General features: G+C 34.0%; 1 protein-coding gene and 1 long non-coding RNA gene across 2 annotated transcripts in view; one reads left to right on the top strand and one right to left on the bottom strand.

The window, feature by feature from the left end:
- Positions 1-3,493: 3,493 nt before the first annotated feature.
- The window catches only part of LOC140670939 (uncharacterized), a 28,533-nt gene continuing 18,745 nt past the window's right edge, over positions 3,494-13,281 (bottom strand). The window contains exons 2-3 of the long non-coding RNA XR_012047649.1: positions 4,502-4,786; positions 3,494-3,812 (exon numbers count right to left, since the gene is read on the bottom strand). This is a non-coding gene — a long non-coding RNA (uncharacterized lncRNA). The remainder of the gene's footprint in view (positions 3,813-4,501; positions 4,787-13,281) is intronic.
- The window catches only part of LOC140670932 (uncharacterized), a 246,676-nt gene continuing 240,832 nt past the window's right edge, over positions 7,438-13,281 (top strand). The window contains exons 1-2 of the mRNA XM_072901841.1: positions 7,438-8,169; positions 8,935-9,008. The gene's annotated coding sequence lies outside the window, so the exon portion shown is untranslated. The remainder of the gene's footprint in view (positions 8,170-8,934; positions 9,009-13,281) is intronic.

Raw genomic sequence — 13,281 nt, 5'->3', positions numbered from 1 at the left:
ATTAATATGTAAAAGTGTTTTAAAAAATCTGAAAAAATGTATATACTTTCTTTGAACATTCTAAATAAAGACTAAAATAATAAATTTGAAAAATAATTTACTTAAATATATTATTTATGATTATTTGTTTTCGAGAAATTGACGTTGTTAGAAAAATCACAGACAAAAATGATCCATCAGTACGGAATAAAGGTTAATATTTAAAGAGCTTTAAACAAATTTTTTTATATGACTAAATCTAATCTTATTAAATATATATTATTTACCTAATTCTATCATTTTTAAAAAGTAGTATGTAAAGAATCGTAGGACATATTGTGCATTCTTACTCATCCAATCTATGATTCTGTTGTTCTAATCGTTGCTGTTAGAATTACAAAAATAATACAGTTACAAAATTAATATTTCAATTATACTGTAGTCAAGTTTGGTAAATGCTTATTAATGCTTCTAGCTATTTCCTTTTGCTCCGATTGTTACATATATATATATATATATAAGTATATATGTATGATATATATAACTATTTCTCCCCCTTTCCTATTCTCTTTCTCTCTTTCGCTTTCTCGCATGCATCGCTGCATTTACATGTAGGTGTAAATATGTTCGATATTCGATAATCGTTAACCACGAATGGTAATGAGTTCTCATTGTCAGTCTGCTATGGTGTCATCAATACGCGACTGACTATTGCAAGAATATATATTTCGTCTCTGTAGATTGGTCATCTGATTACATTACAACTTTTCTCGCGATGCGATCAATATCCTTTTAGATTGGAATCTCGAGTCGCTTTTCGCTCAACGATTCGACTCTTCGCGAATATCGTGCATGTTGATTTACGAATTCGGAGTTTTGGAGTACCGCGAGCGACGTGAGTGTATCTGACAGCGGATGTCTACGCTTAATTGCGGAAAGCGGCAGATTGAAACTTTTTCCCGTACCACCCGTGTCAAAATCGTTTAAATCCTCGAAATCTAATTATTGTGCAAACGTAGCACGAAAAGTTTCGCTTTATCTTTTTTATCTTTTTTTTTTTATGAACTTTTGTAACTTCTCCATGAAGCTGTAAATGATAGATTTACTGAAGGTAGACGCTGGGAGAGAAATAGATATTGTGTATACAGAGAAACTAGACAAGTCGTATTTAAATAATTACACCTATTAAGGGAGGATGAATGATATCGATATATTATGTTTTGAGAGAACAACTAACCACCTTTTGTATTTAAACAGTATGTATGTACATTCGCGAGAGCTCGTTTGTCGGAAAGTGGCCGAAATATGGAAACGGAAGGATAAGGATCGAGATTACGTTTGCGCTTTATGTTCCTTGAGATAGCACGAGAAATCTTTTCAAAAAAAAAAGATGAATGAGAAACGCCAAGCGCATCGAAAAACGTTTTATATAAAATATTGCTTCATTATTACCATACAATAGAATTAATTGAAAGCAAAGAAAATTTATAATGCAAAAAATTTGGTATTAAAAACTTGAATTTTTTCGGCTTTTTTAAACACTTTTTATCTTGTAACATAATTTTCATAATTCATCAAAATTATTTCTTATATTTTGAAAATAAAAATTAAATAACAATTAATAATTCAATCACCGATATGGCCCGCAAGAGCAAAGTAGTAATACAATGTTGTAATCAATAAAATATATAAATTATATCTACAATTTATATATAAAATAATATCTATAGATAATTAGTATTTTAAAAATTAATTAGCGCGTACAATTAAATATTTTATTATTATTATTATTATTATTATTATTTATTTGTCAGTTAAATAAATATTTTATAAAAATCCTATTACATATTTAAAAAATAAGATTTAGAATGTTTTATTTAATATGTTATATATATTATACACTCATAATGATATAAAACGTATTATTATCGGGAGAGAAATACTGTGGAAATAAATAAGCAATTAATTTTTAATTTCAGAACAAACAAATTAAATAAGTTATAAATTGCTCTATATGAATATTGTAAATTGATTATCTGATATAAATAAGAATATCCTTGCTATTGTTATTTATTTGACTCAAATAACATAAAGACAAATATGTATATGTGTTTGATAGAACTTGTTTTGAAAATCCACTATGCTTCTATTAAATTTTAATTATATATTTTTTGATAATTTGAATGCGTTTTAACTAGCTATTACATTAACTTGAATCAATGTCATTTCTGTGTTTTTTTTCCAGTTACTAATAAAATCGCGGACACATCGACTCTGAATCCAAATCGTAACATTGCAACTTTTTTAATTAAAAAATGCAGTTATATTTAATTACATTTTTAATGCTTGTCAATCCCTTATTGTGAGTAAAAATTCAGCGCTTGTAATTTGTCAAGACGCGAAATTTATTCGATCGAATTTTGTCGTACAAACAGTCCACAAATCCAATTATATTTTCGAATATTGTAATGTGTAGTATTTATCTTTATCTATAATTTGTATCTTATCTCTCTTTACATTTATGCTGTTATGCGAGATAGTAAAATTGCTTTTCCGTTGCAATATAACAAAGTGCGCTTCACGTACGATTAATGTCGGGAATGTCATACAAAATACCACGTGGTCATCATATTTTGCTCATTAGTGTACGGACGATCGTAATTAACTGTATTTTCGCGAATGAATGTTATAAAGGAATAGCAAAGAGTGAAAGAAAGAAGAGATGACATATTATACATCATGTAAACAATTTATAATTTATTTAATTGATATTTATCGCATATTTAATACACAGTGAAGCGGTACTAGAAAATAATAGTGATGTTTATTCCGCGCTTTCAGAACATAATGACAAGTAATATATTACATCCGATAGCTATCATCTTTGTTGATCCTTTCATAGACCATCGCATAGCTTTTCAACATAAACTTCCCGGTGGAATAGGTTTTTCCGTGAAACAACTCCTTTACATCTATTATGTATGAATCTGATACGCGGAATTGATTTCCATGTTAAAAACCGCCTGTAATATTCAGTATGCTACGTTAGCCCTTTAGGGTACCAATTTGGTGTAACGTGCGTTTCAAATTCATGCATGAATAATAGATCCGTGTATACCCATCGTCGGCGGTACCTATATGCGGGTTGGTAAACGGGCGAATGCTCATTTCTTTTTTCGTCGATACTATCCGCCTCTATCTCGGCAAAGTGAAATTAAAACTGCTGGCTGCGCAACCATGCGATTTTTGCCAAAGAGACGTTCATATACGACCGATATATTTTTCGCTTATTAAACAACAATATTGAAAATCTTTTATATATAATTTGTAAATTGTTCAATTGGATTTAAATTTAAATATACAACTGTTAAGTACTATTGTATCGTGAAAAACAGTGGTACAAAAGTCATATCCTTTACATTTGAAAGATAAAAACGTAGCTTACATTAGGATTCTGTATAAAGTAAGGATTTGCACGAAAAATTTCAAATTTCTCTTTTAAAATTTTTTACTGTTTCTAATTAACAAAAAGGATATAAAAACATGTATCACGACACGTTTTAGAATTGCAGTAAAACGTGGATCTATTAAGTTAACAGAATTATTCAAAGTTGCTGAAGAGCAAGTAATTTTTTTTTATTTTTCCCCAACTTTTGCAACATTGACTGAATATTTTTTCTCATTTAGTAAATGTAAACACACAGTCCTTTGATGGGTGTTACATCACTTTGTGAGGCGCGATGGACGGTTAAGAGAAAATTTTGTAACTGCTACTCTCTGTATAATAGTTGGCGGGCCATTGAATTCTTTACTTTTGCAAATGTCGACGTATGCTAAAAAAGTGAAAATCTGTAGTTTCGAGTAACTGCGCGAAATTGATACGCAACATAACTTAGCAATGTGGAAATAAAAATGTGGTTTATCCGTTAGATGTTAAATTTAATTCAGCGGAAACTTTGCGTGTCCGGAAAACCGTGTGAAAAAGAAACAAATATTTAGTTTTCCATGAGATGTTTGAAAAACTAAAATAAACTCTGGAATATATATTTATTTTAAAATTAATTTTACTTTAAAAATAAATAAAATTATCGAGGCAATAATAAATGCTTCATGCTGGAAAAACATTTTACATTTATTATATTTATCAATAAAATTAAAGTGTATTTTCGAATATATTGTATAAATTTAATAAAATCTTTTTGATTGGCAAGAACTTTCCAACATTCACGACAAACACATAAGCCAGATTCATAAGATTTAAGTTCAATTCATGATTATATATAAGTAATATTTTGAATAGCTTCTGTAACTTTTCGATTAATGTCGTGTTTTGCTATAGAAAAAAAATGTGCTCTACGAATTATTTCGCTTTAAGTGCTTCACGGATCAGACACCCGGCGTCGAGTATCACGTTTATAGACATTCTTCGTGCTAAAAGCTCAAGCAACTCCAGGTAACTAAATTCTGTCTTTAAGACGTGCGAATGTGTACATTAAGATCTTTAAACGCAACTCGACTGTACCTCTTATGTCTTGTGCTTGCATCAGGTCTCTTCTTCTCTTCCTCTTTTTTGTCTCTCTTCCTCTGATTCTCCAAGGGAATGAGTCGACCGCGTCGACTGATACAGTGGTACTTTCTAATTAACTCTCTAGATTTCCTTGCACGCCTTCGTTGCAGTGTCATTATCCTCGCCCTTCGAAGACTCGTAGACATTGTTTGCACGCTTACCGAGCGTGAATTGCATCGATCGATGGCAGTCTAGCAATTAGTAATAGCTCTCAAACTGATATTTAATATATATATATAACTGAAAAGGAGAGAAACAAATATTGAGTGCTTCGTGAAATGTTTAAAAAATTTTAAAATATATATATTACGTAGACGACTTTAAATTAATATTATTTTGAAAATAAATAAAATTAATATAAATAATATCAATTGCATATAAAATAGAATAGATGCTAAATTTTTTTTTCTTTTAAATTAATGATTACATTAATTTAATGGTCTTTCGATTAAAATATTTAACAAAAGATGTAATTTGAGCACGACGTAAAGCTCAAGCAACATATCTAAAACTCCAAGATGATCTCATTGAAATGCTTGAAAGTGCGCGATTTAAGGAGAAAAAGGAGGAGATGAAGGAAAAGCTTGATTTTCCGCACGATGAAGAATGTCCGAAGATGTTCGGTATTTCTAACATAGTTTCCTATATCCGGATGGAAAGTGAAGTCGCCTGGGATGACCCTCGGCCCGACGATATCTGACGCGCGGACGGTGGTCCCAGGAGCGTTTCACCCATCAAAGTGGTTTCATATGTATCTTGCAACTTTAAAGTCGCCGTCAGATGTAAAGTCGCCGTTCGTTTTTCTTTCATCCCCGTCACGCTCGTTAGAGAATATAGATAGATGCGTCTTTGTATTATTACATGTTCGTCCATTGCTTGAGAATCGCAAATTTAAAAAAAAAAGAAAAAAAAAAACTTATGCGCATAATCGAAAATAATTTATGCGACCCTCATCATCGGACCGTGTCCGGATTTGTCGAAATTATTTTGTCGTTGATGCCGTATAATACGAGCCGCGAGCGCGAATTAGGCACAATCTCGGGGTATTACATTGCATAATTACATACCCACTTCATTATTGCATATATCGGGGGGGAGAGAGAGCCGGATCGCGCGCCTCTGCCGGGTCAGATCAAGCCGGATCGGACGAGCGGATGGCCGGCGGTTAAACCTTGGGCTTGGGGGAATGAAAATTCAGTTCGACGTGCAATCACCGAATTTCAGACACGTGTACGTCAGCAAATTGCCGCCGATACGCGCGGAAATAGCGGGTGAACGCACGAATCGCGAACGGGCGAACGGGCGAACGAGCGAACGGGCGAACGTGTGTGCACGCGCGTGCGTTCACCTTCCGTGTTACGATTATATATTTATATACACACGAGGGATTCGATTACACGGGTACTCGACGCTTGCGTCGATGATGTTGAACGTTATAATTTTAGGGGATAATAAATAGCGCCGGGATTGTGTATCCTGTGCGCGCGCGGCGGACCTACCCGAATTCGATGTAAATATTCATGGTCGTGGTCGTGTGCATGGTGCATGCGTATGCACGCGCGCGAGGATTATTGTCGCGGATGAACCGGTGGCGGGTGGCGTGGCACAGCCTACGTGTTACGCGTGTACACGGCCGGTTTTAAGCGGCCTAACATTTTTCGCGCGTTAAAACTATTGACCGGAGTGGGTGTTGCGTGGAGTATTCCACCCTACAAAATTGTGGCACGTTGGTGGCTCTCTAATGCGAGCATTTTCATCCCCATCGCGTATAATACTGATTTTCGCTTATGAGAACGCTGTTCGACGACTTTGCAGATTATCTTTTTCCGTATATGGCACGTCACCGTATGTGTTAATGCGATTTGTCATCCCTCCTCTCTCCCCCTACGCGTGCATGCGTATATTTTTTTTATACTTGACTTTGGTTCGCTATTTTTTATTAATTTTCTTCTTGCCAAAGTTTTCCTAAAGAGCCGAATGTTAATAATGTTGGAAAATTTAATAAAAAAGCTTGACGTTATATCTCTAGTTGCATCAAGATGTTTCTTCAAATCTATATTCTATAATCTATAAATATTTAATAAGAATTTAATAATAATTTATTTTTATAAAATTTATTTTCATATAACACTGATTTTTGCTTATGATAACACTATTGGACGACTTTGTAGATTATCTTTTTTCGTATATGACATGCCACCGTATGTTAATGCCATTTGTCATTCTCCTCGGCCTTTTTTCTCGACATGTGCATGCATATTTTTTTTATTTGACTTTGATTAGCTGTTTTTTATTAATTTTTCCCGAGTTTTCATAAAGAACTGAATGTAAACAATATTGGAAGCTTGATGTGTATTTCCAGTTGTATTAAAGCGTATGCATTCTTGTCATTTTATAAATTAATTTGATATTTTTAAAAAATAATATTTAATAATAATTAATTAATGTTTAATTTATTGAGGTTTTCAGCGTCTATCTCGAATAATATACCTTAGGTTTGATTTCTCTAATGTCTGTTTAACTTTAAATTATATCTTTATCTCTTTTACAAAATATATCTTCCCTTAGACAATAATATAATAAATATTTTTTAGTATATTAATTAATAAGCTATTACGCGCGCAATTTTCCTGTATCTCTCATTATAATTATTCACGTCATTTATTGTCTCAATTTTAATATGCTTTTAAAGTAAGATTACCTCTATAGCAACGATTACAGGCAGTGAAATACAGACAAATATGATTAAACGTTTATGCTGTCATATTTATACAAATATAATATTACTCGATTAATTAACTCGTATCTAATAAAATTTTGTAATATTTTCCAATTCTAAATGACTTTTATTTTTTTTTCAGGTCGAAGCGTGATATCAAGATGAAGGAGAGAAATTGCAACTATTCTGAATATATTAGAAGCGTCTCTTATGTAACGCACGTTTATTTGGTTACGCGATCAGCACTTGAGACACTAATTTTTAATCAATAACGTGATCGATGACATCATCCTAATATCGTCCTTAAAACTTTTCCTAACTTTTCCTGCAAGTACGTGTCTCATTAAATGCAGAATCTCGCGATTCTAATTTACCAATCATCGCGAATCGCGGGATATGACGTATCGGTCATCGGATTGACGGACGAAATCGGGTGATCGAGAATCGCCTTGCTTCATCCCCGTTGCTTTTGCCAGCAAAGCGATACGCATTAGAAACAAAGCGGATAATTCATTCTATCGCGTTTTAGTTAATTTTAATTTCGGAAGTGCCGTACATAGTGTGGGGCGTTCATTTTTAACGTCGTCGTGTTTTAATTAGCCGCAACTTCGGGAGTGTCGTACAAAAGTACATCGCGCGTTCGCGAGCGTCGTGCAAAGTGTCGCGCGTCCATTTTTAACGTGTCGCGGACGATCCGTCGCGTTTTAATTAGTTTCAATTTCGGAAATGCCGTACAAAATATGTTTATCGGGCGTGCGGGAGTGTCATGCAAAGTATCGTGTATCCGGGAGTGTCGTGAACGGTTCGCTTGGTCGTATTTTCGCGAGTGACAACATAAAAGGAGAACGACCTGAGAGGAGGGGGAGGCCTAGGAGGCATCGGGCGACAGCGGAGCGTTCATGGGGTAAGGAAAATTTATTATTTATATATCATTTGTAATATTAACCGCGCGTTTACTCTATCTGATTTATTTAAAATTTAAATGAGTTAAACAAGTGTTAAATAAACATTAGATAAAATATTATATATATCTTATAAAAGCTTACAGTTAGGAAGAGAAGAAAATATTTTTTTTTAATTATATATTTTTGTTAAATATCTGCTTGAGTGATATAATTCGGTTTTACATTATACATGTATAATTAAAGCAAAATTATATTAAAATAATGTAAGATTTAATAGATGTTTCACGAATGTTTAATGTAACATATATTACTTATGTGTTACATAAAAAATATTAATTCTAGAAAACATACAATTTTGATGCAATTAGTTGCATAATGTAATAACAAGAATAATGCGCGTCATACAATAATTAATATAATATGTAAGAATAAAAATTTATAATTAAGTAGTATATATTGATGTGTAGGAAATTCATTTTTTTTTTTTTGTTTTTTTTATTGAAATCTCACAACGTTTATTGTCAGCTTTAATATGCTTCTGAGATGATATTATGTATAGTAACAATTACAGGCAGTGAAATACAGGCTTACAAACAAACACAAATATAAATTTAAATGGTCGGTTTCCGCTAGAATAAAGTTTATCGTTTATGGTCTCATATTTTACATCGTACATGTACGAATATAATAATGCTCGATTAGGATAACTTGTAGCTGATAACAAAATTTTATATTATATTAAATAAATTTAATTCTGTTTTCAGATCGAAACATCGTGACATCGATGGACAAGAGAAATTGCAATCATTCTAGAAGAGTTTGTCAACACTTTCTTTAGGTAAATAATTTTGAAATAAAATAAAAGAATAATAACATTTAACGGGATACTTGCTTCAGAGATTAATGTGATATATATATATATATATATATCTATCACATTAATTTTTAAACAAATATATAATATATATATATATAGTTTGTGTGGAAATGTATAAATTCTATAAATACACACGCACACACAACGAATAACGTTTGGAGAAAGAGATATCGTGTATATATATCAGATTTTTTTTCAAATAATGGATACAACGAACGTTTTCACATATTCGTCGGATCGCGTGTTATTCTTACACGATATGTACCCCAATGCGGAATAGTGTATCGCGGTGTGGTAGATTCAACCAGAAATATCGCTAAGTCCACAAACGATATTCACGTGTGTGAGAAAAACAACGGGATTCGTCTCTTTGCCGAATGCTACGCATATGCACGATGAAAATGCAAATTTGGAAGAATTGTGTGTGCCTGTATGTGTGTGTGTGTGTATGTGTATTGTGTATATGTGTATATATATATATATATATACATATACAGATACGTGCGCGTACGTGCATGTCGCCAGGAATATATTCGACAAACGAATGATACGGTTCAAAACACGATCTGCAGTGATTCGCAAAGCATAGAGAACAGCCGTCGATAAAATACCCCGGAAATAGGATATTCTTGTCCCCCTTCGAGACTCTGTGTTATAGTAGTCAAGCTGGATAGATGGATGCACGTTTGATATACTGTCTATGCCGATCGATCACGCACCCTGTTCTACTCGTTTTGCATTCACAAACGAGCGAATGAGACAAACATACCTCGATTCGCGTCCGCCAAAGTTTGCGACCGCACGTTCAATCTGCAGAACCTTTGTTGTTGATTTTTAACATGCAATCGCGCATGATCTTTATAAGATATATACTAGATACTGGTGTCAATCATTACAGAAAATATCATTATTAATATTGTTATTAATTTAAAAGTAAAATATAACGCGTGGTCTATGTATTTGAATAATTTTTAAAGAAGATGATTAAATCAGAGTAATGCTTTTTTATTTTAAATTAAACTAATGCATTTGATAAATTTAGAAGTAAAAAATTGCACGTATAGTCGATATTTGGATAATTTTTAAACGAGATAATTAAATCAAAATAATGATTAGTTTTTTAAATTGCCCGCTTAATCTAAACAGCCTTTGTTGTTAATTTTTATGGTGCAATCGTACGTGATCTTTTATAATATATATTGATATATTGATGATCAATCGTTACCCAAAGTATCGCTATTAACAATCTCAGAGTAAAAAATAATGTGTGATCTATATTTGGAAAATTTTTAAAGGAAATTATTATAAATCAGAATAATTCTTTTTATTAATTGGATGGATGAATAAGTACTTTCAAGTAAGATGTCTCCTATATATAATAAAGTTTACAGATGTACTAGCTCAATTTGAAGTCAACCACACTCTGCTGTTTCTCACAAGTTCTACACATCCGATTAATCTTGGTATCCTTAAAGTATACATAAACGAACGACGTCGGTCGTCGTTTCAATTATTACTGAACTGCCTTCTGCCAGTCAGCCGGAAACGCAGTAGCGTCGGCGAGTAGCCTGATTTCCCGCGCCGCGTATCCTGTAGTAGAGTTTCACGGGACTGAAATTTCGACATTACGCGCGGGGTCGCTCTCGAGTAGGATATGGGCCCTGCATCGTTTATGACGGGTTTCTGATTCGGAGATGAGTGTACGTGGGACGCATAAGATAGGGTCTCACCTCGGCAAATCTGCACGTGACCCTAATACCGGGTTACCGCGTCATCCGGATTCGCACGTTCCCATGTGCATCCTAAAGTCTAAACACTTCTGTATGAGTCGAGGCTTTGGTCGGCACTATCGCGCATATACATACATATACATAGCTGAGATGCAAAGATGCATATAATGCATCGATATACGTCGCGTATATACGAGAAACATAACATGAATTTTCGCAAACAACTTTAGCAGGTTCGCTTTTAGGGGATAAACCGTCGAATCATCGCGATTTTTCAAAAGTCCAATTGTTCTCTCTCGTCCTTCCTTTCTGCTCGATCTAAATTATTTCTTATTTTAATGTAACCGGTACAGCATTTCGATTGACCGTGTATCGATCGCTTGCACATTCCCAATCGCGTATCGCGCGTATTACTATTTCTACGAGGCGATCTTGCTGCACGGTGTGTTTATCAAGGCATGGACATGCAAGTGGGCTATCTTTTTCGTGGACACGGACGAATGCTGATGCGGCGGGGCAAGATCTTTGGAATATACACGGTGGTCCGAGGGGTCGCGGCCGGCTGGTCAGTCGCTGTTGTTTTATTCAAGAAGCTGAATATTGAAACGAGAACCAATACCGGCCATCCGTTTCCACACGAAGGAAAACGGATGCGCTTATATCCTCGCGCTTACATAAATTCGTCCGGAAGCGGTCTATATGAGAATGCGTCCGCGTTGGTCGTATCGGACCGCCTGCTCTCGACAGGCGTCTCGTCAGCGGCAAATTATCTGCTTGGCTAATTGATCAGTCGTCTAACGCGGGCGATTACGGTGTCGCTAACGAGCATCTGCCGTCTAATGAGCGTCGAGTCGTGTTATCGTTCTGTATCGTTTACGGTTAAGTATCGATATACACGGAAACATTTCACCGAAATGAATGACGCTAGAAAAGATAAATTTTTTTTTTCTTAATTTCGTGTTTCTGCAACTCTGTCACAACGATTGATTTATAGATTGATATTAAGTTTATACATTAACATTAAATTGTATTTTCACTTCAATCGGGACGTTTGATATCTAAAATTAGAAGTGACATTTTTAGCATTTATTGTCGCTCTCTTTTCTAGTCTGCATTATTATATTTTAATCAATAATTTTTTCTTGTGAAAATAACGGACCATTACCAGACTTTCTAGAAATATTTAGTGAAGATTTATCTGATTTCCAATAACAAAAGGTCAGATACTATATCGGACGTAACATGTTATCTTATTCATTCGCGTGGTTTAGACAATATACTTAATTTGATTGATAACCGAATTTATTTTAGAGCACATAATTGATTGAAGCAAATTTTTATATGTTTGATTGATAGATTTTTTTAAAAAGAATATATAAAAATTAAATTTTTAAAATAAAATTTTATGAAATAAGTAATTAATATTCGCATATAAATTGAATAATAAAAACAAATAAATATTTTATTTTTCCATGATATTTCCGTGACTTGTACATATATATATATACATATAACACGATGAATATAATCGATTTCATCATCAGCCATGATCGCTTAGTTAATTACCGATCAAATGTGGAATCGGTGAAACGCTCATCCCCGTTGACAAGGGTTTCGTAATTCCTACGACATCTTGCATTATCCTGCATTAACGGCAACAATAAGAGAACGTACCGTCTGACAACATCATTAAAGGCTTCGTGACAACCTAATTGAGTTGCCTGAGGAATTAGGATGGCTACAGAATTTAGCGAAATGTCACAGTTGGATCGTGAATTTAAATTTTGCATATAACGTACCGTCCACTTGTATCAGCGTCTAAATAGATTTACGCGAGACAAAAAAACCTGTTTTATTATTTCGTTTATACCTAAATCTTTGCGCATCTAAATAAAAATTTGTCGAACGAATCTTAACATTCAGAGAGATTAAAAGTAGTAATTTTATTAAAATTAAAACTTTCTCCCGACATACCTAGTATAGAAAATACTTTACAATAAAATGCATTCTGCATCGGTTATATTTACATTAAACTTGAGAAATACATTTCAAAATGGTGTTGGGAAAATATCGTACACATATATTCAAGATATTCAGACAGCTGTGACACAACACGGTTCAGGAAGAGTACTTTAAAAGACACTTACGGGAACTGTATCACATATGTCAACAGCGTGGATCGAGGAATTCACGAGGGGGATATTCCGATAGAGAGGGAGATAAGTAAGAGGCTAGTTATTCGGAGGTTCCCTTCTATTCTCGCGAAAATCTGGAAAAACTTTTTCGACGCGATCTATAAAGTATGATTGATTGTTCCAAGCCGATGCGATATTCCGTATCTATTGGGCGGGTCGCGGTCGCGGTTCCATCATCTTTTCCGCTCGCCAGAGGCACGCATTATCTTGCCGAGTTTATCACACGCTTCTGCGACTTCGTAGCGTAATGCGTAGCTTGCATGCGTTGCGTATGTATGTGTACTTATTACGGCTATATGCGCCTTCCCA

This window comes from Anoplolepis gracilipes, chromosome 11 (assembly GCF_047496725.1).
Source record: "Anoplolepis gracilipes chromosome 11, ASM4749672v1, whole genome shotgun sequence".
In the NCBI taxonomy this organism is placed as follows: domain Eukaryota; kingdom Metazoa; phylum Arthropoda; class Insecta; order Hymenoptera; family Formicidae; genus Anoplolepis; species Anoplolepis gracilipes.
Note: the sequence above shows the minus strand (reverse complement) of the source record. Positions and strands in the feature narration are given on the sequence as shown.